Here is a 22,522-nt window from a genome sequence, read left to right on the forward strand (position 1 = left end):
CCCATTACAAATTTGTTGCCATTGATGTTGGTGCCTATGGTAGTACTGGGGATTCTCGGGTGTTGCGAACGTCACAGATTGGGATGCAAATTCTTCGAGATGGCGGCACGCTCCCAGCCCCAAGACCTTTACCGGGTTCCACACATCCAGTGCCCTTTGTGATGGTATCGGATGAGGCGTTTCCCTTAACGACAACCCTGCTGCGCCCATACCCACGAAGGGGACTGGATGCCCGACGGAGGATTTTTAATTATCGGCTGAGTCGTGCACGCAGATATGTGGAATGCACCTTTGGGATCATGACTAGTCAGTGGAGGATCTTTCACACTGCCATTCAGTTGGACACAGACACCGTTGATGCTGTGATAAAGGCTTGCTGTGTACTCCACAACTATGCTCGTGAGTACAACACTGACGTAGATGTGGAGTACCAGCAGGCAGTATTTAATCCAGTGGTCAACGGGGGTCTGGGCAGGCCGTCCAACTCGGGTGTGCGTGTGAGAGAATCCTTCACTGACTACTTCATGAGTCCAGAAGGTGCCGTGCACTGGCAATACTCCTGTGCTGGTGTTGAGCAGCCTGACCAGCAGAGAAGGATGCATTTACACTGACCCTCCACAAAAAAGTTGCCGACATCGCTGCAGTTTTGAAAACATCCCGCAAAATGATAAACGACATCAATCAACACAACATGTATTAAAAAAAAATATTTTTTTCATGTTACCCGAAAAATTTTAAAAAAATTGGTTGTAATATAAATAAAAAATCTATTTTGGTTTAATTTGGTTTGTTTTTTTATGTCAAAAATATGGTTGGTTTTTTCAGAAATTAACAGCAGAATGAGGTATACAATTGTTAACACATCAAACCATAAACCACTAATCGATAGCCCATAAACACAGGACAGTGGCCTTGTTCCCATTGTCTAAAAAGAAGAGAATTTTTTGTGTGAAATAACATTTATTTTAGAAAACAAAAATTATTGTTAATTTGTACAAAACATTTTTCAATTTGAAAAAAAAAATAATTTAACAGCCCCTTTCAAATACAACAGTCAATTTGAGCTACAAACAAAAGCACAACTTTGTGCAACTGAAAACTTTTGCCCACGTTCAATTAAGAAATGTATATTCTTGAGAATAGAGGTAATTTGTTCCCTCATTTAGATTCGGTGCTCCCCCCAGATGCTGCAAACTGCCTCTATCTCCTTGGCTGTGGGCCAAATACTGGGGTCTTGTAGTTGTATCAGGTGTTCGGTGTCGGGGCCTGAAAAGTCCCAATACCCCCATCAGTACTTCATTATAGGGAGAAATCGGAGCAGGGTCCTCCAGAGCAGTGAGGGACATCTGCACCATAGACATGAAAAGAGATTGTCTATCCGGTGGCAGGGAGCGTGTTTTTCTGGCTACTGTTTGGGCAAAGGAGTCACAATGGTCATCGGTACTTGTTTTTTTTAATAAATCTAATGTGTCCGACGCAATTTGGACCGTTTGGTCATCTTGGTTCTTCTTGGTTTTTTTTTTTTTCTTCTCTGCTGCCACCGGATAGACAGCTCTCTTCTCCACTCTCACAGCTTCTGCGGAATCAGATGCTTCAGCAGCTGCTGAAGTAGATGTTGACGCAGCAGCTGCTGAAGTGGATGCTGATTCAGCAGAAGCTGTGGGAGTGGATGGAGAGATGGTCCCTCCCACTCCCGAGGAACTGCCTGCTTCATCTGTGTCGCTGTCCTCCAAATCAGCTACCGACATGTTTCCTTCCGTCCTGTTGGTTTAAAAATAAATACAATAGTGTCATCTCATAATCTATAGCACGACCAAGTAATGTTACACAAATGCTTGTAATATGTCAAAGTAACCACTAATAAATGAACATTTCAGTGCCACGTATAAGTGCCACGTATCACGTATTTAAGTACCACGTATAAGTGCCACGTATTTAAGTGCCACGTATTTAAGTACCACGTATAAGTGCCACGTATTTAAGTGCCACGTATTTAAGTGCCACGTATAAGTGCCACGTATTTAAGTGCCACGTGCCACGTATTTAAGTGCCACGTGCCACGTATTTAAGTGCCACGTATTTAAGTGCCACGTATAAGTGCCACGTGCCACGTATTTAAGTGCCACGTGCCACGTATTTAAGTGCCACGTATAAGTGCCACGTGCCACGTATTTAAGTGCCACGTATAAGTGCCACGTGCCACGTATTTAAGTGCCACGTGCCACGTATTTAAGTGCCACGTGCCACGTATTTAAGTGCCACGTATAAGTGCCACGTGCCACGTATTTAAGTGCCACGTATTTAAGTACCACGTATTTAAGTGCCACGTGCCACGTATTTAAGTGCCACGTATTTAAGTGCCACGTATAAGTGCCATGTGCCACGTATCACGTATAAGTGACACGTATCACGTATAAGTGACACGTATCACGTATTTAAGTGCCACGTATCACGTACAAGTGCCACGTGCCACGTATTTAAGTGCCACGTATCCCGTATTTAAGTGCCACGTCTTTCATTTGCACGTATTTTTCCTATTGTAAGGTGGCATTAATCCCGGTTAATAATGGAGAGGCGTTAATAAGACGCCTATCCATTATTAATCCTATTAAAGGGTTAAATGGCGGAAAAAATTGGCGTGGGCTCCCGCGCAATTTTCTCCGCCAGAATGGTAAAGCCAGTGACTGAGGGCAGATATTAATAGCCAGAAGAGGGTCCATGGTTATTGGCCCCCCCTGGCTACAAACATCTGCCCCCAGCCACCCCAGAAAAGGCACATCTGGAAGATGCGCCTATTCTGGCACTTGGCCACTCTCTTCCCACTCCCGTGTAGCGGTGGGATATGGGGTAATGAGGGGTTAATGCCACCTTGCTATTGTAAGGTGGCATTAAGCCCGGTTAATAATGGAGAGGCGTCAATAAGACGCCTATCCATTATTAATCCAATGAAAGGGTTAAAAAAAAAAACCACAAACACTAGAAAAAAAATATTTTAATGAAATAAAGACACCCACTTTTTGACCATATTTTATTGTACGCTCAATCCGTCCTGAAGACCCTCGACCTGAAAAAGACGCAAAATAAAAAAACAAATTCATACTCCCTGGCCCTGTCCGCAGAAATCCATCGAGGGTCCCACGAAGATCTTCCATGGAGAACAGACACATCCAGAGATATGTCTGCTCTCCACGGCTGCAGCAACACACTGACAGGAGCCATAGTTCCTGTCGGTGTGTCACTGCGCATGCGCGAGCGAGTTAACCGGCGGTCATTGACCCCGGCTCTCTCGCTTAACGGCAGTGCTGCGTGGGAAAGTTCAACGCAGCTGTACTGCCGTTAACCGAGACGCCGGAGCCATTGAGCTCCGGGACAGTACGCGATACACTGCTAGGAGCTTCGCTCCTGGCAGTGTATCGCCGGAGAGCAGCCGATCGGCGTGGGACACTCGGTTATGGATTCTGCGGACAGGGAGTATGAATTTGATTTTTTATTTTGTGATTTTTTCCTGGAGGATCGAGGGCTTCGCCTACAAGTGTGCTGTTGGTGAGTATATACTCTATGTTATGTGTTGTATGTACTGTACTGTGTGTCATGTATGTGTACTGTGTGTTTGTGTTTGGTGTGAACTTTAGTATTGTGCTAAGTCGCCGGACACAGGGACAACTCTCCCATCCTAAATACCGGATGGTAGTAGTCCGATACGGCGACTTAGCACAATAGAGGCATATCGTCGCATGGGGACGGACACACAGACTTACCAAATCAATCAGACGCCCGACATCGATCCCCATGCGACGGTATGCCTCCATGATGACAGTCTCTTCGTGACACAGTCGGGACCACACACGCCGCCCACGGACTTCCGCCCACGCACTTCCGCCCGCTCCCCCGCACTTCCTGCAGCAGCGGTTCTGCACATCAAACCGCAGTAAAACACGCAGATATATTTTTGATCTGCGTGTTTTACTGCGATTTTGACCTCACAATGGAGGTCTATGGGTGCAGAACCGCTGCGGTTCAGGAAGAAGAATTGACATGCTCCTTCTTTTTTCCGGGAGCTATTCAGCACGGCTTTTTTTTTAAATTTCCGGACCATGTGCACAGTGTGTCCTGATTTCCATAGGGTACAGTGTACTGTACCCTGCATGGAAAACAGCTGCGGAACCGCAGCGGCAAAACCGCCGCGGTTCCGCGGTAAAAAACGCACTGTGTGAACATGGCCTTAGTGTGGTTTTGTCCTAATTATCACATATATTTTCAAATAGCAGCTAGTTGGGTCAAAAGAGGATGCACCCACATTCTTCTTCTCCTCCTTCGCGGATCTACAATCACAGGGTATGGCTGCCCAAACCGATGCGACAAGACCCAGTTAAATAAAACCCGCTGAGTTGGGGTGAAGTGCAGTAGGTCAGACATGGTGCAAACATTACCACAGCACACCAACAGATGCACAACCACAAAATGGCCATATGGGAGGGTGCCACCTGTTGTCGAGGCTTTAAATAGGGTTGCTGATGCTGATTTAAATTAATTTCAGGCTCAAAAACAGTTAAATGTCAATTTTGTCAGGTTGAGGGGAAAAAACGAAGTAATTACATACGCAACATAACATGCGCAAAGTACGCGACCACACCTTGCCAACGGATTACATATGGAACACTATTTCTGGATTTTTTTCTGCGGATTACGGCCGTAAAAAACGGACCGTATTTCCCTACACTGAGTGTGACGCCGGCCTAAATAGTTTTGGGCCTAGGAGCAGTGTCTGCACGCCTGTGTATCTCAATTTTTACTGCATCTAACCCAGTAAATAGTTTTGGGCCTAGGAGCAGTGTCTGCACGCCTGTGTATCTAAATTTTGACTGCATCTAACCCAGTAAATAGTTTTGGGACTAGGAGCAGTGTCTGCACACCTGTCTATCTCAATTTTGACTGAATCTAACCCAGTAAATAGTTTGGGGCCTAGGAGCAGTGTCTGCATGCCTGTGTATCTAAATTTTTACTGCATCTAACCCAGTAAATAGTTTTGCGCCTAGGAGCAGTGTCTGCACGCCTGTGTATCTCAATTTTTACTGCATCTAACCCAGTAAATAGTTTTGGGCCTAGGAGCAGTGTCTGCACGTCAGCGGAGTAGCCCGCCTGTGAAGCTAACTACACCGCCTGTGTATCTAAATTTTTTCTGCATCTAACTCAGTAAATCATTTTGGGCCTAGTACCACAGTTTGGCCACTCAGTTCTGCTCGGTTTTCATCAATCGGTTGTTGTGCGAACAACTACAAATACAGAGTTGCCTATTAGTTAAGCACTAAAATGAGTGGCAAAAGGCCTGCTGCTGGTGGAAAGGGGAATAGGCGTGTTGGAAAGGGAAAAAAAGGTTGTGTCCGTGGGGAAGGTGGTAAAGCAACAGTAACATCTGCAGAAGACCATCTTCCAGCCAAAGTAAGATGTCTACTTCTTTTCGTGGACAATCTGATATGATCCCTTTCTTACGACCTTCGCTACGAGCATCGCCAAAAATTCCAGATGAGGCACAAAAACAGCAGGTGCTTGAACGGATATCAAGTGCTCGTTCAAGTGGGCTCTCCTCCATGTCAACTTCAACATCACAACTACTCCAGTCCTCAGAGTTGTCACCCCAATCGCACTTGCTTCCTCACAGCTCCCAAGTCTCCAGCCACCCGTCTGAGCATGGGGTAACACAGATGGTTGAGTCTGTAGAGCTGTTTACTCATACTATAGCCTGGGAATCAGAGGTCTGCTCCAGAACTTCTGTGAAGTAGACCCTCGTTTCCAAACTGTAACTCCTGTTGGTGGAGACAATGAGGAAGATGATGATGAGACTGAAAATACCTGATTGGAAAGAACACTTGACTTTTCGGTAAGGGCCGGAAGAGGTTGGCTCTGAGGACGACAGGTGTGAGAACACACAGGATGATGATGACGAGGTTGGAGACCCCACTTACTGTCAACCCACAGTCCACCAGTCCATGAGGTCAGCAGAGGTGGTGGAGGAGGATGCTAGTGACGAGTCTGACGACGAGGTTACATTGCGCCTTCCTGGACAGAGACGGAGTACTCGAAGCACGTCAACAATCGCATCCTCAACCCCAAGTGTGCCTCTGAGCAGAAGTCGTGGTGGCTCTTCAGGTCGCACGGGCTCTAAGCCTTGCATAGCCTGGGCATTTTTTGACATCACAAAGGATGACCCAACTCATGTTGTGTGTAAGAATTGTCAACAAAATCTCAGTAGAGGCCAAAAAATGACTAGCTTGAGTACTTCATGCATGAACAGTCACATGGATATGAGGCATAAGTTGCAGTGGGAAGCTCACTGTGCTACAATGAGGCCTAGTGGGCCGGGTCAACCACCGTCTGCCCCATCAAGTGCATCCATGTCCTCTTCATCCTCTGTGACTGTGGGGATAGCAGTCGTACATGGTTTTGGATGCAGACCTTCCACCTCTTTACCCGCAACAGCCAGTGTGATTGGCAGGTCGTCAGGACATTTGCAAGTGGAAACACCTGCTGATGTTGAGCGCTATCCGACATCGACACCACATTTTGATCAAGGCAACATAACATCTCCGCCTGCACCTTCCTCACAGACCAGCAGTTTGCCGGGGACACCCTACTCAACTCCGTCTAAGCACGGCAGCCAGCCCTCAGATGTGGACAAGTAAAACCATTTCCTCCTAGCCATGACAAAGCTAAGAGGTTGAATTTCACCATCTGCAAGCTGTTGGCGACCTTATGTCCGTCGCAGTGCCCCAGCACCAGATGCCCAGTCGCCACTACTTCTCAGAGAAAGCTGTGCCTGCCCTACACCAGCATGTCGCACACAACATCATCGCTTCCTTGAGGAACTCTGTGTGCCAGGGTGCATTTCACCACAGACACTTGGACAAGTAGACATGGACAGGGGCGTTACATGTTGGTGACTGGGCACTGGGTAACTATGGCGACATCATGAGAAGGGGCTGCTGTCCAAGTCTTGCCGCCCCCACGAGTTGCTCGTCGATCCTCTGTATCTAGAAGTTCCTCCACTGCTTTTGCCTCCTCTCGGTCCTCCACCTGCACCCAAAGCCTGTCTGGTAATGCCACCCGCGTTCTAACTGAGCAGAAGGAATCCTGCACACCTCCTTACTATGCTGTCACCAGGGCTCAACGGCATCAGGCGGTGTTCACATTGAAATGTCTGGGAAATGTGAGTCACACAGCTGAGGAGTTGTGGTCAGCTCTGGAGACCGAGTTCCATCAATGGTTGTCTCCACTCAATCTGCAGCCAGGGAATGCCGTGTGCGACAATGCTGAAAACCTGGGTGCGGCCCTTCGCCGGGGCAATGTCACACACGTGCCTTGTATGGCTCACGTTTTGAACCTGGTTGTCCAGCAATTTTTATCCCACTATCCCGGACTAGATGGTCTTCTGCAGAGGGCACGGTCGCTGTGTGCTCACTTCCGCCGTTCGCATCCCACAGCTCAATGACTTACATCTCTACAGAAGTCGTTGGGCCTGCCAGTTCACCGGCTGAAATGCGATGTGCCCACACGGTTGAATTCAACTCTGCACATGTTGCAGTGACTGTGTCAGCACCGACGAGCCCTGGTGCAATACGTTATGACTTATAGCCTGGGCCAAAGAGATCAAGAGGTGGGGCAAATCACGCTGCAGGAGTGGTCTCAGATCAGGAACCTATGCACCCTTCTGCACAGTTTTGAAATAGCAACGAAGATGTTTAGTGCTGACAATGCCATTATCAGCATGACCATTCCTGTGATTTACATGCTGGAGCACACCTTAAACAGTATTCGGAGTCAGGTGATGGAACAAGGGGAGGAGGAACAGGAGCGGTCGTATGCGGAGGGGATAATATCTCCAAGGTCCAGACGGTTGGCAGCACCAAGGCGGCTGGCATTGGAGGCTGGGGGAGAGGGATTACCGAGGGCGCATGGTAGTAGAAATTATTGAGGAAGGTGCAGGAGGCGAGGAAGAAGTGGAGGACTGTTGTGAACTCTATTTTTGGGCTCCCTCTAGTGGTCACAAGCGGTACTGTGTAGTGTTGTCTTTCTGCAGGTTGGCTTCATCACCTGGTTCGTTATCCTTGGTTGGTTTCCTATTTAGCTCACCTGGATACTCAGTTCCTTGCCTGCTATCAATGTATTCAGTACTCTTCAGATTCCTGGTGACTACCTTGCTCCCAGTCTCTCCAAGACAAGCTAAGTTTTTGTTTGTTCAGTTTCTGATTATCAGCGTTCATCATGTTTTTTGTCCAGCTTGTTAAAATGTGATTTCTTACATGCTGGTTGCTCTAGGGGACTGAGTTTCTCCCCTCACACCGTTAGTTGGTGTGGGGGTTCTTGAAATCTCAGTGTGGATATTTTGTAAGGGTTTTTTACTGACCGCATAGACCCCTTTTCTACTTTCTGCTATCTAGAATTTGTGGGCCTCTTTTGCTGAATCTGCTTTCACCCCTGTGTATGTGCCTTCCTCTTACCTCACCGTTATTATCTGTTGGGGGCTTCTATATCTTTTGGGAATTATTTCTCTGGAGGCAAGAGAGGTCTTTCTTTCTCTCTAGGGGTAGTTAGTTCCTCAGGCTGGCTCGAGACGTCAAGGATTTTAGACACGTTCACCGGCTGCCTCTAGTGTGGTTGGATAGGTTCAGTTTTGCGGTCAGTCCAGTTTTCCACCTCCCTAGAGCTTGTCCTATGTTTAGTCACCTTGCTGGAGTAATTTGTGATCCTCAACCACTCTGAGTGGTTTTGAGCTCAGCTGCAGACATGGATGTTCAGACTCTGACTTCTAGTGTGGATCATCTTGCTGCACGGGTACAAAATATTCAGGATTTTGTTATTCATAGCCCTATGTCAGAACCAAAGATACCCATTCCTGAGTTGTTTTCTGGAGATAGATCTAGGTTTCAGAATTTTAAGAATAATTGTAAGTTATTTCTATCTCTGAGACCTCGTTCCTCTGGTGATTCCGCTCAGCAAGTAAAAATTGTTATCTCCTTGTTGCGTGGCGACCCGCAGGATTGGGCTTTCTCTCTGGCGCCAGGAGATACTGCATTGCTTAATGTGGATGCGTTTTTTCTGGCTCTTGGATTGCTTTATGAGGAGCCTAATCTTGAGAATCAGGCAGAAAAAGCGTTGCTGGCCCTCTCTCAAGGGCAGGATGAAGCAGAGGTGTATTGTCAAAAATTTCGGAAATGGTCAGTGCTTACTCAATGGAATGAGTGTGCCCTGGCTGCAAATTTCAGAGAAGGTCTTTCTGAAGCCATTAAGGATGTTATGGTGGGGTTCCCCACCCCTACAAGTCTGAGTGATTCTACGGCTTTAGCCATTCAGGTTGATCGGCGTTTGCGGGAGCGCAAATCTGCTCATCCTTTGGCGGTATTTTCTGAACAGGGACCTGAGTCTATGCAATGTGATCGAACTCTGACCAGAATTGAGCGACAAAGTCATAGACGTCAAAATGGGTTGTGCTTTTACTGTGGTGATTCTGCTCATGTTATCTCAGCATGCTCTAAACGCTTAAAAAAGGTTGCTAAACCTGTCACCATTGGTACTATACAGCCTAAATTTATTTTGTCTGTTACTTTGATTTGTTCTTTGTCGTCCTACTCGGTTATGGCCTTTGTAGATTCGGGTGCTGCCCTGAATCTGATGGATTTGTCATTTGCCAGGAGCTGTGGTTTTGTCCTGGAGCCTTTGGAATTTCCTATTCCTCTGAGGGGAATTGATGCTACGCCATTGGCTGAGAATAGACCTCAGTATTGGACGCAAATGACCATGTGCATGACTCCCGTTCATCAGGAGGTGATTCGCTTTCTTGTTCTGCATAATTTACATAATGTGGTCGTTTTGGGTCTGCCATGGCTGCAGGCTCATAATCCAGTTTTAGATTGGAAAGCTATGTCTGTGTCTAGTTGGGGTTGTCAGGGAATTCATGGGGATACTCCATTGGTGTCTATTGCTTCTTCCACTCCTTCTGTGGTCCCTGAGTTTTTGTCTGACTACCAGGATGTATTTGATGAGCCCAGGTCCAGTGTCCTGCCCCCTCATAGGGATTGTGACTGTGCTATAAATTTAATACCTGGTAGTAAATTCCCTAAGGGACGACTTTTTAATCTGTCTATACCAGAGCATGCCGCGATGCGGAGTTATATAAAGGAGTCTTTGGAGAAAGGACATATTCGCCCATCCTCTTCCCCTCTTGGTGCAGGATTCTTTTTTGTGGCCAAGAAGGACGGTTCTTTGAGACCGTGTATAGATTATCGCCTTCTGAATAAAATCAGTCAAATTTCAGTATCTTTTGCCACTATTGTCTGATTTGTTTTCTCGGATTAAGGGTGCCAGTTGGTTCACCAAGATAGATCTCCGTGGTGCGTATAATCTTGTGCGCATTAAGCAGGGAGATGAATGGAAAACAGCATTTAATACACCCGAAGGCCATTTTGAGTACTTGGTGATGCCTTTTGGACTCTCTAATGCTCCTTCTGTGTTTCAGTCCTTCATGCATGACATTTTCCAAGAATATCTGGATAAATTTATGATTGTTTATCTGGATGACATTTTGTTTTTTTCTGATGATTGGGAGTCCCATGTGAAGCAGGTCAGGATGGTGTTTCAGGTCCTGCGTGCTAATGCTTTATTTGTGAAGGGCTCAAAATGCCTCTTCGGAGTACAGAAGGTCTCCTTTTTGGGTTTTATTTTTTCTCCTTCTACTGTGGAGATGGACCCAGTCAAGGTCCAGGCTATTCATGACTGGACTCAGCCCACGTCTGTTAAGAGTCTTCAGAAGTTCTTGGGTTTTGCTAATTTTTACCGTCGTTTCATCGCTAATTTTTCTAGTGTGGTTAAACCTTTGACGGATTTGACCAAGAAGGGCTCTGATGTGACTAATTGGTCTCCTGCGGCCGTGCAGGCCTTTCAGGAGCTTAAGCACCGGTTTTCTTCAGCTCCAGTCTTATGTCAGCCAGATGTCTCTCTCCCCTTCCAGGTCGAGGTTGATGCTTCCGAGATTGGAGCAGGGGCTGTTTTGTCGCAGAGAAGCTCTGAGGGCTCTGTGATGAAGCCGTGTGCTTTCTTTTCAAGAAAGTTTTCGCCTGCTGAGCGAAATTATGATGTTGGTAATCGGGAGTTGTTGGCTATGAAGTGGGCATTTGAGGAGTGGCAACATTGGCTCGAAGGAGCTAAACATCGTGTGGTGGTCCTGACTGATCACAAAAATCTGATTTACCTCGAGTCTGCCAAGCGCCTGAATCCTAGACAGGCTCGTTGGTCGTTGTTTTTCTCCCGTTTCAACTTCGTGGTCTCGTACCTGCCTGGTTCGAAGAACGTGAAAGCTGATGCACTTTCTAGGAGTTTTGTGCCTGACTCTCCGGGAGTTTCTGAGCCGGCTGGTATTCTCAGAGAGGGAGTGATTTTGTCTGCCATTTCTCCAGATTTGCGACGAGTGCTGCAGAAATTTCAGGCGGATAGACCTGACCGTTGTCCACCAGAGAGACTGTTTGTCCCGGATAGATGGACCAGCAGAGTTATTTCCGAGGTTCATTCTTCGGTGTTGGCGGGTCATCCTGGGATTTTTGGTACCAGAGATTTGGTGGCTAGGTCCTTCTGGTGGCCTTCCTTGTCGCGGGATGTGCGTTCCTTTGTGCAGTCTTGTGGGATTTGTGCTCGGGCTAAGCCTTGCTGTTCTCGTGCCAGCGGTTTGCTGTTGCCTTTGCCTGTCCCGAAAAAGCCTTGGACGCACATTTCCATGGATTTTATTTCGGATCTGCCAGTATCTCAGAAAAAGTCTGTCATCTGGGTGGTGTGTGATCGTTTTTCCAAGATGGTCCATTTGGTGCCCTTGCCTAAGCTGCCTTCCTCCTCCGATTTGGTTCCTCTATTTTTTCAGAATGTGGTTCGCTTGCACGGCATTCCTGAAAATATTGTGTCTGATAGAGGATCCCAGTTTGTGTCCAGGTTTTGGCGAACTTTTTGTGCTAAGATGGGCATTGATTTGTCTTTTTCGTCGGCCTTCCATCCTCAGACTAATGGCCAAACCGAGCGAACTAATCAGACGTTGGAGACTTATTTGAGATGTTTTGTTTCTGCTGATCAGGATGATTGGGTGACTTTTTTGCCGTTGGCCGAGTTTGCCCTTAATAATCGGGCTTGTTCTGCTACCTTGGTTTTGCCTTTTTTCTGCAATTCTGGTTTCCATCCTCGTTTTTCCTCGGGTCAGGTTGAGTCTTCTGACTGTCCTGGGGTGGATTCTGTGGTGGATAGGTTGCAGCAGATTTGGAGCCATGTGGTGGACAATCTGAAATTGTCACAGGAGAGGGCTCAGCGCTTTACCAACCGCCGCCGCGGTGTGGGTCCCCGACTTCGTGTTGGGGATTTGGTGTGGCTGTCTTCTCGGTATGTTCCTATGAAGGTTTCATCTCCTAAGTTTAAGCCTCGCTTCATCGGTCCTTATAAGATCTTGGAAATCCTTAACCCGGTGTCTTTTCGTTTGGATCTCCCGGCATCGTTTGCCATCCATAATGTGTTCCATAGGTCTTTGTTGCGGAGGTATGTGGTACCTGTGGTTCCTTCTGTTGAGCCTCCTGCTCCGGTGCTGGTCGAGGGCGAATTGGAGTACGTGGTGGAGAAGATTTTGGATTCTCGTATCTCTAGACGGAGACTTCAGTATCTGGTTAAGTGGAAGGGCTATGGTCAGGAGGATAATTCCTGGGTTGTCGCCTCTGATGTTCATGCGGCCGATTTGGTTCGTGCCTTCCACGCAGCTCGTCCTGATCGTCCTGGGGGTCTTGATGAGGGTTCGGTGACCCCTCCTCAAGGGGGGAGTACTGTTGTGAACTCATTTTTGGGCTCCCTCTAGTGGTCACAAGCGGTACTGTGTAGTGTTGTCTTTCTGCAGGTTGGCTTCATCACCTGGTTCGTTATCCTTGGTTGGTTTCCTATTTAGCTCACCTGGATACTCAGTTCCTTGCCTGCTATCAATGTATTCAGTGCTCTTCAGATTCCTGGTGACTACCTTGCTCCCAGTCTCTCCAAGACAAGCTAAGTTTTTGTTTGTTCAGTTTCTGATTATCAGCGTTCATCATGTTTTTTGTCCAGCTTGTTAAAATGTGATTTCCTACTTGCTGGTTGCTCTAGGGGACTGAGTTTCTCCCCTCACACCGTTAGTTGGTGTGGGGGTTCTTGAAATCTCAGTGTGGATATTTTGTAAGGGTTTTTTACTGACCGCATAGACCCCTTTTCTATTTTCTGCTATCTAGAATTAGTGGGCCTCTTTTGCTGAATCTGCTTTCACCCCTGTGTATGTGCCTTCCTCTTACCTCACCGTTATTATCTGTTGGGGGCTTCTATATCTTTTGGGAATTATTTCTCTGGAGGCAAGAGAGGTCTTTCTTTCTCTCTAGGGGTAGTTAGTTCCTCAGGCTGGCTCGAGACGTCTAGGATTTTAGACACGTTCACCGGCTGCCTCTAGTGTGGTTGGATAGGTTCAGTTTTGCGGTCAGTCCAGTTTTCCACCTCCCTAGAGCTTGTCCTATGTTTAGTCACCTTGCTGGAGTAATTTGTGATCCTCAACCACTAAGGATCATAACAGAGGACAAACTGGCGCTGGGCATGGAAGACTCATCAGATGAGGGAGAACTTGATCAATTTTCTGTTGTGCGAGGTTGGGGGGAGAGGGCAGAGGAAGGAAGCATGATTCTCACCTCGCAACCACCAAGACAACAAGGACTTGGTCCTCCTGGATGCGCAAGACACATGAGTGTCTTCTTGCTGCACTACCTGCAACATGACCCTCGGATTGTCAGAATCCAAAGTAATGCCGACTATTGGGCTGCCACAGTCTTACATCCCGGGTACAAAAGTAAATTTGGCGAAATAATTCCTGCCATAGAAAGGGATTCATGCATGCAGGAGTATCAGCAGAGACTGTTACAGAATCTAACATCTGCTTTTCCACAAAACACCAGAGGTGCACGTAGTGAATCTCTGAGTTGTAACTTGCCAACCGTGGGACTATCGAGTCATCACTCAAACCGTAACAGTAACATCGTATCTGGTGGTAACAGCAATTTTTTCCAATCGTTTCAAGATTTTTTTTAAGACCATCCTTTGCAAGGCCACAGGAGACAAGAAGTCTGACACACAGCCAAGGCCTATAGATGATGGTACAAGAGTATCTCCAAGTTAACATCGATGCCATGACTGTGGAACTGGACCCTTACTCATTTTGGGCTTCCAATCTTGAAAAATGGCCTGAGCTCTCCACTCACGCCTTGGAGATCTTGTCATGCCCAGCAGCCAGCGTTCTCTCTGAACGTGTGTTCAGTGCTGCTGGTGGTGTGCTGACAAATAAGCGCACGCGGCTGTCCAGTGACAATGTAGACAGACTAACGTTCATCAAGATGAACAAATCCTGGATCCGCAAGGACTTTTCTACCCCTGTGTCATCTTGGGGAGACTAAAAGCTTGAAGATTTTTGAAAATCACCGCACCAACCATTTTAAAAAACTGGCGAAATTGATGCCACTTAAATAGTGTCTGTGGCCGAATTTTTGGAAAAAATGGAGACTCTTTATTAAGTCCCCTTGCTGTGTTTTACATGACATTGCCATCATCAATTCCAGGTGGGTGGGGTCGTCTGAAGAGTTGTTTACTCATACTATGGCCTGGGATTCAGAGGTCTGCTCCAAAGCTTCAGTGTCTGCTAGTCAGCAGAGTAGCCCAGCCACCCACCGCCTGTTTACCTAAGTACTATTTTTAACGGCATCTAGCCCAGGAAATCCTTTTGAACCTAGTGGAATTTGGTGCTACTCAGCAGCGTACTTCACCCATGAAGCAAGCTACACCGCCTGTTTACCTATGTACTATTTTTTAACGCCATATAGCCCAGGAAATCCTTTGGGGCCTAGTAGAATTTAGTGCTACTCAGCAGCGTACCCCACCCATGAAGCAAGCTACACCGCCTGTTTACCTAAGTACTATTTTTTAACGGCACCTAGCCCAGGAAATCCTTTTGGGACTAGTAGAATTTAGTGCTACTCAGCAGCGCACCCCACCCATGAAGCAAGCTACACCGCCTGTTGATCTAATTACTTATTTTTAACTGCATCTAGCCCAGAAAATCGTTTTGTACCTAACAGCATTTTGTGCAACTCAGCAGAGTACCCCACCCATGAAGCAACCAACACCGCCTGTTGATCAAATTACTAATTTTTAACTGCATCTAGCCCAGGAAATCGTTTTGTACCTAATAGCATTTTGTGCTACTCAGCAGAGTACCCCACCCATGAAGCAAGCTACACCTCCTGTTTACCTAAGTACTATATTTTAATGGCATCTTGTCCAGGAAATCCTTTTGGGCCTAGTAGAATTTGGTGCTACTCAGCAGCGTATCCCACCCATGAAGCAAGCTACACCGCCTGTTGATCTAATTACTAATTTTTAACTGCATTTAGCCCAGGAAATCGTTTTGTACCTAATAGCATTTTGTGCTACTCAGCAGAGTACCCCACCCATGAAGCAAGCTACACCGCCTGTTTACCTAAGTACTATTTTTAATGGCATCTAGCCCAGGAAATCCTTTTGGGCCTAGTAGAATTTGGTGCTACTCAGCAGCGTACTTCACCCATGAAGCAAGCTACACCGCCTGTTTACCTAAGTACTATTTTTTAATGGCATCTAGCCCAGGAAATCCTTTTGGGCCTAGTAGAATTTGGTGCTACTCAGCAGCGCAACCCACCCATGAAGCAAGCTACACCGCCTGTTTACCTAAGTACTATTTTTTAACGGCACGTAGCCCAGGAAATCCTTTTGGGACTAGTAGAATTTAGTGCTACTCAGCAGCGTACCCCACCCATGAAGCAAGCTACACCGCCTGTTGATCTAATTACTTATTTTTAACTGCATCTAGCCCAGAAAATCGTTTTGTACCTAACAGCATTTTGTGCAACTCAGCAGAGTACCCCACCCATGAAGCAACCAACACCGCCTGTTGATCAAATTACTAATTTTTAACTGCATCTAGCCCAGGAAATCGTTTTGTACCTAATAGCATTTTGTGCTACTCAGCAGAGTACCCCACCCATGAAGCAAGCTACACCTCCTGTTTACCTAAGTACTATATTTTAATGGCATCTTGTCCAGGAAATCCTTTTGGGCCTAGAAGAATTTGGTGCTACTCAGCAGCGTATCCCACCCATGAAGCAAGCTACACCGCCTGTTGATCTAATTACTAATTTTTAACTGCATTTAGCCCAGGAAATCGTTTTGTACCTAATAGCATTTTGTGCTACTCAGCAGAGTACCCCACCCATGAAGCAAGCTACACCGCCTGTTTACCTAAGTACTATTTTTAATGGCATCTAGCCCAGGAAATCCTTTTGGGCCTAGTAGAATTTGGTGCTACTCAGCAGCGTACTTCACCCATGAAGCAAGCTACACCGCCTGTTTACCTAAGTACTATTTTTTAATGGCATCTAGCCCAGGAAATCCTTTTGGGCCTAGTAGAATTTGGTGCTACTCAGCAGCGCAACCCACCCATGAAGCAAGCTACACCGCCTGTTTACCTAAGTACTATTTTGTAACGGCATCTAGCCCAGGAAATCCTTTTGGGCCTAGTAGAATTTAGTGCTACTCAGCAGCATACCACACCCATGAAGCAAGCTACACCGCCTGTTTACCTAAGTACTATTTTGTAACGGCATCTAGCCCAGGAAATCCTTTTGGGCCTTGTAGAATTTGGTGCTACTCAGCAGCGTACCCCACCCATGAAGCAAGCTACACCGCCTGTTTACCTTAGTACTATTTTGTAACGGCATCTAGCCCAGAAAATCCTTTTGGGCCTAGTAGAATTTAGTGCTACTCAGCAGCATACCCCACCCATGAAGCAAGCTACACCGCCTGTTTACCTAAGTACTATTTTGTAACGGCATCTAGCCCAGGAAATCCTTTTGGGCCTAGTAGAATTTGGTGCTACTCAGCAGCGTACCCCACCCATGAAGCAATCTACACCGCCTGTTTACCTAAGTACTATTTTGTAACGGCATCTAGCCCAGGAAATCCTTTTGGTCCTAGTAGAATTTAGTGCTACTCAGCAGCATACCCCACCCATGAAGCAAGCTACACCGCCTGTTTACCTAAGTACTGTTTTGTAACGGCATCTAGCCCAGGAAATCCTTTTGGGCCTAGTAGAATTTGGTGCTACTCAGCAGCGTATTTCACCCATGAAGCAAGCTACACCGCCTGTTTATCTAAGTACTATTTTTTAACGGCATCTAGCCCAGGAAATCCTTTTGGGCCTAGTAGAATTTGGTGCTACTCAGCAGCATACCCCACCCATGAAGCAAGCTACACCGCCTGTTTCCCTAAGTACTATTTTGTAATGGCATCTAGCTCAGGAAATCCTTTTGGGCCTAGTAGAATTTAGTGCTACTGAGCAGCGTACCCCACCCATGAAGCAAGCTACACCGCCTATTTACCCAAGTACTACTTTTTAATGGCATCTAGCCCAGGAAATCCTTTTGGGCCTAGTAGAATTTGATGCTACTTAGCAGCGTACTTCACCCATGAAGCAAGCTACACCGCCTGTTTGCCTAAGTACTATTTTGTAACGGCATCTAGCCCAGGAAATCCTTTTGGGCCTAGTAGAATTTGGTGCTACTCAGCAGTGTACTTCACCCATGAAGCAAGCTACACCGCCTGTTTACCTAAGTACTATTTTTTAACAGCATCTGGCCCAGGAAATCCTTTTGGGCCTAGTAGAAATTTCCGCTACTTAGCAGAGTATCCCACCCATGAAGCAAGCTACACCGCCTTCTTCCTTTCTCAATCTAACCCCTCGGCTCTGGGGTGTCCACTCTCCCTCCAGCTCTCTCCTTCTCACAGGTGGACTACTGCGTGTATTCACACTGGCGAATCTTTAGGGCCCAGGCATAAGAAGTCGTCGAGGTAATGGATAATATGTGCCGCCTTACAAACGTCCATGACGACACATTCGAGGAAGCAACTAAACGCCTCAAATAGTGAGCAGGATATGGAGCACCCCATGGGCAAACAGCGATCTATGTAGTATGCTCCTTCACAGAAGCAGCCCAATGGGAGAACACTATTCGGAGGCATAGGTAGTAACCGGAACGCCCCCTCAATGTCTGTTTGGGTATTAGGGTGCCCCTTCCCAACTTCTTGACCCGCCTGATTGCCTTGTCAAAGGAGGTACAGTATATAGTACTGTACTTGGTTCCGCATCGATGTTGTCGTTTACTGACCTGCCCCTTGGATATGACAAATGGTGGATTAGTCTGAATGTATTGGGTTCCTTTTTTGGCACAACCCCCAACGGGGGTACAATACGTCTTCTAAGGAAAGTGTTCTGAATGGACCCGCCACCATTCTACCTAAAGATATTTCTTTTTTAATTTTTTTTGTCAAGACGTCTGGGTGTTGGTTGGGTGATTTTAGATTTTTACTCCAGCCTTTCTTGATTTTAGAAGGGCATGACATGCCTATATCTGTGTCTCCTCCTCCTTTTACTCCACCACATCTTTTCTTTTCGCATGACTATATGTAGTTGTGACTTTTCCATGTGTTTGTTGTGTCTTCTGAGCAGTTTGTCAGCTTGTGTACACCTTTTAAGGTGCTTTTTACACTGTGTTCCAAATTATTATGCAAATTGGATTTAAGTGTCATAAAGATTTAATTGTTTTGTTTTTCAAATAAACTCGTGGATTGTATTGTGTCTCAGGGCTCAATGGATCACTGAAATCAATCTTAAACACATGTGATAATTGGTTTTCCAGGTGATTCTATTTAAAGGAAAACTACTTAACCCCTTCACCCCCAAGGGTGGTTTGCACGTTAATGACCGGGCCAATTTTTACAATTCTGACCACTGTCCCTTTATGAGGCTATAACTCTGGAACGCTTTGACGGATCTTGGCGATTCTGACATTGTTTTCTCGTGACATATTGTACTTCATGTTAAAGGTAAAATTTATTCGATATAACTTGCGTTTATTTCTGAAAAAAAATGGAAATTTGGCGAAAATTTTGAAAATTTTGCAATTTTCCAACTTTGAATTTTTGTGCCCTTAAATCACAGACATATGTCACGCAAAATACTTAATAAGTAACATTTCCCACATGTCTACTTTACATCAGTACAATTTTGGAACCAAAATTTTTTTTTGTGACGGAGTTATAAGGGTTAAAAGTTGACCAGCAATTTCTCATTTTTACAACACCATTTTTTTTTAGGGACCACATCTCATTTGAAGTCATTTTGAGGGGTCTATATGATAGAAAATACTCAAGTGTGACACCATTCTAAAAACTGCACCCCTCAAGGTGCTCAAAACCACATTCAAGAAGTTTATTAACCCTTCAGGTGTTTCACAGGAATTTTTGGAATGTTTAAATAAAAATGAACATTTAACTTTTTTTCACACAAAATTTATTTCAGCTCCAATTTGTTTTATTTTACCAAGGGTAACAGGAGAAAATGGACCCCCAAAGTTGTTGTACAATTTGTCCTGAGTACGATGATACCCCATATGTGGGTGTAAACCATTGGTTAGGCGCATGGCAGAGCTTGGAAGGGAAGGAGCGCCATTTGACTTTTCAATGCAAAATTGACTGGAATTGAGATGGGACGCCATGTTGCGTTTGGAGAGCCCCTGATGTGCCTAAACATTGAAACTCCCTACAAGTGACACCATTTTGGAAAGTAGACCCCCTAAGGAACTTATCTAGATGTGTGGTGAGCACTTTGACCCACCAAGTGCTTCACAGAAGTTTATAATGCAGAGCCGTAAAAATAAAAAATCGTATTTTTTCACAAAAATGATCTTTTCGCCCCCAATTTTTTATTTTCCCAAGGGTAAGAGAAGAAATTGGACCCCAAAAAATGTTGTGCAATTTGTCCTGAGTACGCTGATACCCCATATGTGGGTGTAAACCATTGTTTGGGCGCATGGCAGAGCTTGGAAGGGAAGGAGCGCCATTTGACTTTTCAATGCAAAATTGACTGGAATTGAGATGGGACGCCATGTTGCGTTTGGAGAGCCCCTGATGTGCCTAAACATTGAAACTCCCTACAAGTGACACCATTTTGGAAAGTAGACCCCCTAAGGAACTTATCTAGATGTGTGGTGAGCACTTTGACCCACCAAGTGCTTCACAGAAGTTTATAATGCAGAGCCGTAAAAATAAAAAATCATATTTTTTCACAAAAATGATCTTTTTGCCCCCAATTTTTTATTTTCCCAAGGGTAAGAGAAGAAATTGGACCCCAAAAAATGTTGTGCAATTTGTCCTGAGTACGCTGATACCCCATATGTGGGTGTAAACCATTGTTTGGGCGCATGGCAGAGCTTGGAAGGGAAGGAGCGCCATTTGACTTTTCAATGCAAAATTGACTGGAATTGAGATGGGACGCCATGTTGCGTTTGGAGAGCCCCTGATGTGCCTAAACATTGAAACTCCCTACAAGTGACACCATTTTGGAAAGTAGACCCCCTAAGGAACTTATCTAGATGTGTGGTGAGCACTTTGACCCACCAAGTGCTTCACAGAAGTTTATAATGCAGAGCCGTAAAAATAAAAAATCATATTTTTTCACAAAAATGATCTTTTTGCCCCCAATTTTTTATTTTCCCAAGGGTAAGAGAAGAAATTGGACCCCAAAAAATGTTGTGCAATTTGTCCTGAGTACGCTGATACCCCATATGTGGGTGTAAACCATTGTTTGGGCGCATGGCAGAGCTTGGAAGGGAAGGAGCGCCATTTGACTTTTCAATGCAAAATTGACTGGAATTGAGATGGGACGCCATGTTGCGTTTGGAGAGCCCCTGATGTGCCTAAACATTGAAACTCCCTACAAGTGACACCATTTTGGAAAGTAGACCCCCTAAGGAACTTATCTAGATGTGTGGTGAGCACTTTGACCCACCAAGTGCTTCACAGAAGTTTATAATGCAGAGCCGTAAAAATAAAAAATCATATTTTTTCACAAAAATGATCTTTTTGCCCCCAATTTTTTATTTTCCCAAGGGTAAGAGAAGAAATTGGACCCCAAAAAATGTTGTGCAATTTGTCCTGAGTACGCTGATACCCCATATGTGGGTGTAAACCATTGTTTGGGCGCATGGCAGAGCTTGGAAGGGAAGGAGCGCCATTTGACTTTTCAATGCAAAATTGACTGGAATTGAGATGGGACGCCATGTTGCGTTTGGAGAGCCCCTGATGTGCCTAAACATTGAAACTCCCTACAAGTGACACCATTTTGGAAAGTAGACCCCCTAAGGAACTTATCTAGATGTGTTTTGAGAGCTTTGAACCCCCAAGTGTTTCACTACAGATTATAACGCAGAGCCGTGAAAATAATTTTTTTTTTTTTTCTCAAAAATGATTTTTTAGCCCCCAGCTTTGTATTTTTACAAGGGTAACAGAATAAATTGGACCCCAAAATTTGTTTTCCAATTTGTCCTGAGTACGCTGATACCCCATATGTGGGGGGGAACCACTGTTTGGGCGCATGACAGAGCTCGGAAGGGAAGGAGCGCCATTTGGAATGCAGACTTAAATGGATTGGTCAGCAGCCGTCACGTTGCATTTGCAGAGCCCCTGATGTACCCAAACAGTACAAACCCCCCACAAGTGACCCCATATTGGAAACTAGACCTCCCAAGGAACTTATCTAGATGTGTTTTGAGAACTTTGAACCCCCAAGTGTTTCACTAAAGTTTATAGCGCAAAGCCGTGAAAATAAAAATTCTTTTTTTTTTTCACAAAAATGATTTTTTAGCCCCCAGTTTTGTATTTTCACAAGGGTAACAGGATAAATTAGACCCCAAAAGTTGTTGTCCAATTTGTCCTGAGTACACTGATACCCCATATGTCGGGGGGAACCACTGTTTGGGCGCATGACAGAGCTCGGAAGGGAAGGAGCGCCATTTGGAATGCAGCCTTAAATGGATTGGTCTGCAGGCGTCACGTTGCATTTGCAGAGCCCCTGATGTACCCAAACAGTACAAACCCCCCACAAGTGACCCCATATTGGAAACTAGACCTCCCAAGGAACTTATCTAGATGTGTTGTGAGAACTTTGAACCCCCAAGTGTTTCACTACAGTTTATAATGCAGAGCCGTGAAAATAAAACATCTTTTTTTTCCCACAAAAATTATTTTTAGCCCCCCAAATTTTTATTTTCCTAAGGATAACAAGAGAACTTGGACCCCAGAAGAAGTTGTTCAATTTGTCCCGAGTACGCTGATAACACATATGTTGGGGTAAACCCCTTTTTGGGCGCACGGGAGAGCTCGGAAGGGAAGGAGCACTGTTTTACTTTTTCAACGCAGAATTGGCTGGAATTGAGATTGGACGCCATGTCGCGCTTGGAGAGCCCCTGATGTGCCTGGACAGTGGAAACCCCCCAATTCTACCTGAAACCCTAACCCAAACACACCCCTAACCCTAATCCCAACGGTAACCCTAACCACACCCCTAGCCCTGACA

This window comes from Ranitomeya variabilis, chromosome 6 (assembly GCF_051348905.1).
Source record: "Ranitomeya variabilis isolate aRanVar5 chromosome 6, aRanVar5.hap1, whole genome shotgun sequence".
In the NCBI taxonomy this organism is placed as follows: domain Eukaryota; kingdom Metazoa; phylum Chordata; class Amphibia; order Anura; family Dendrobatidae; genus Ranitomeya; species Ranitomeya variabilis.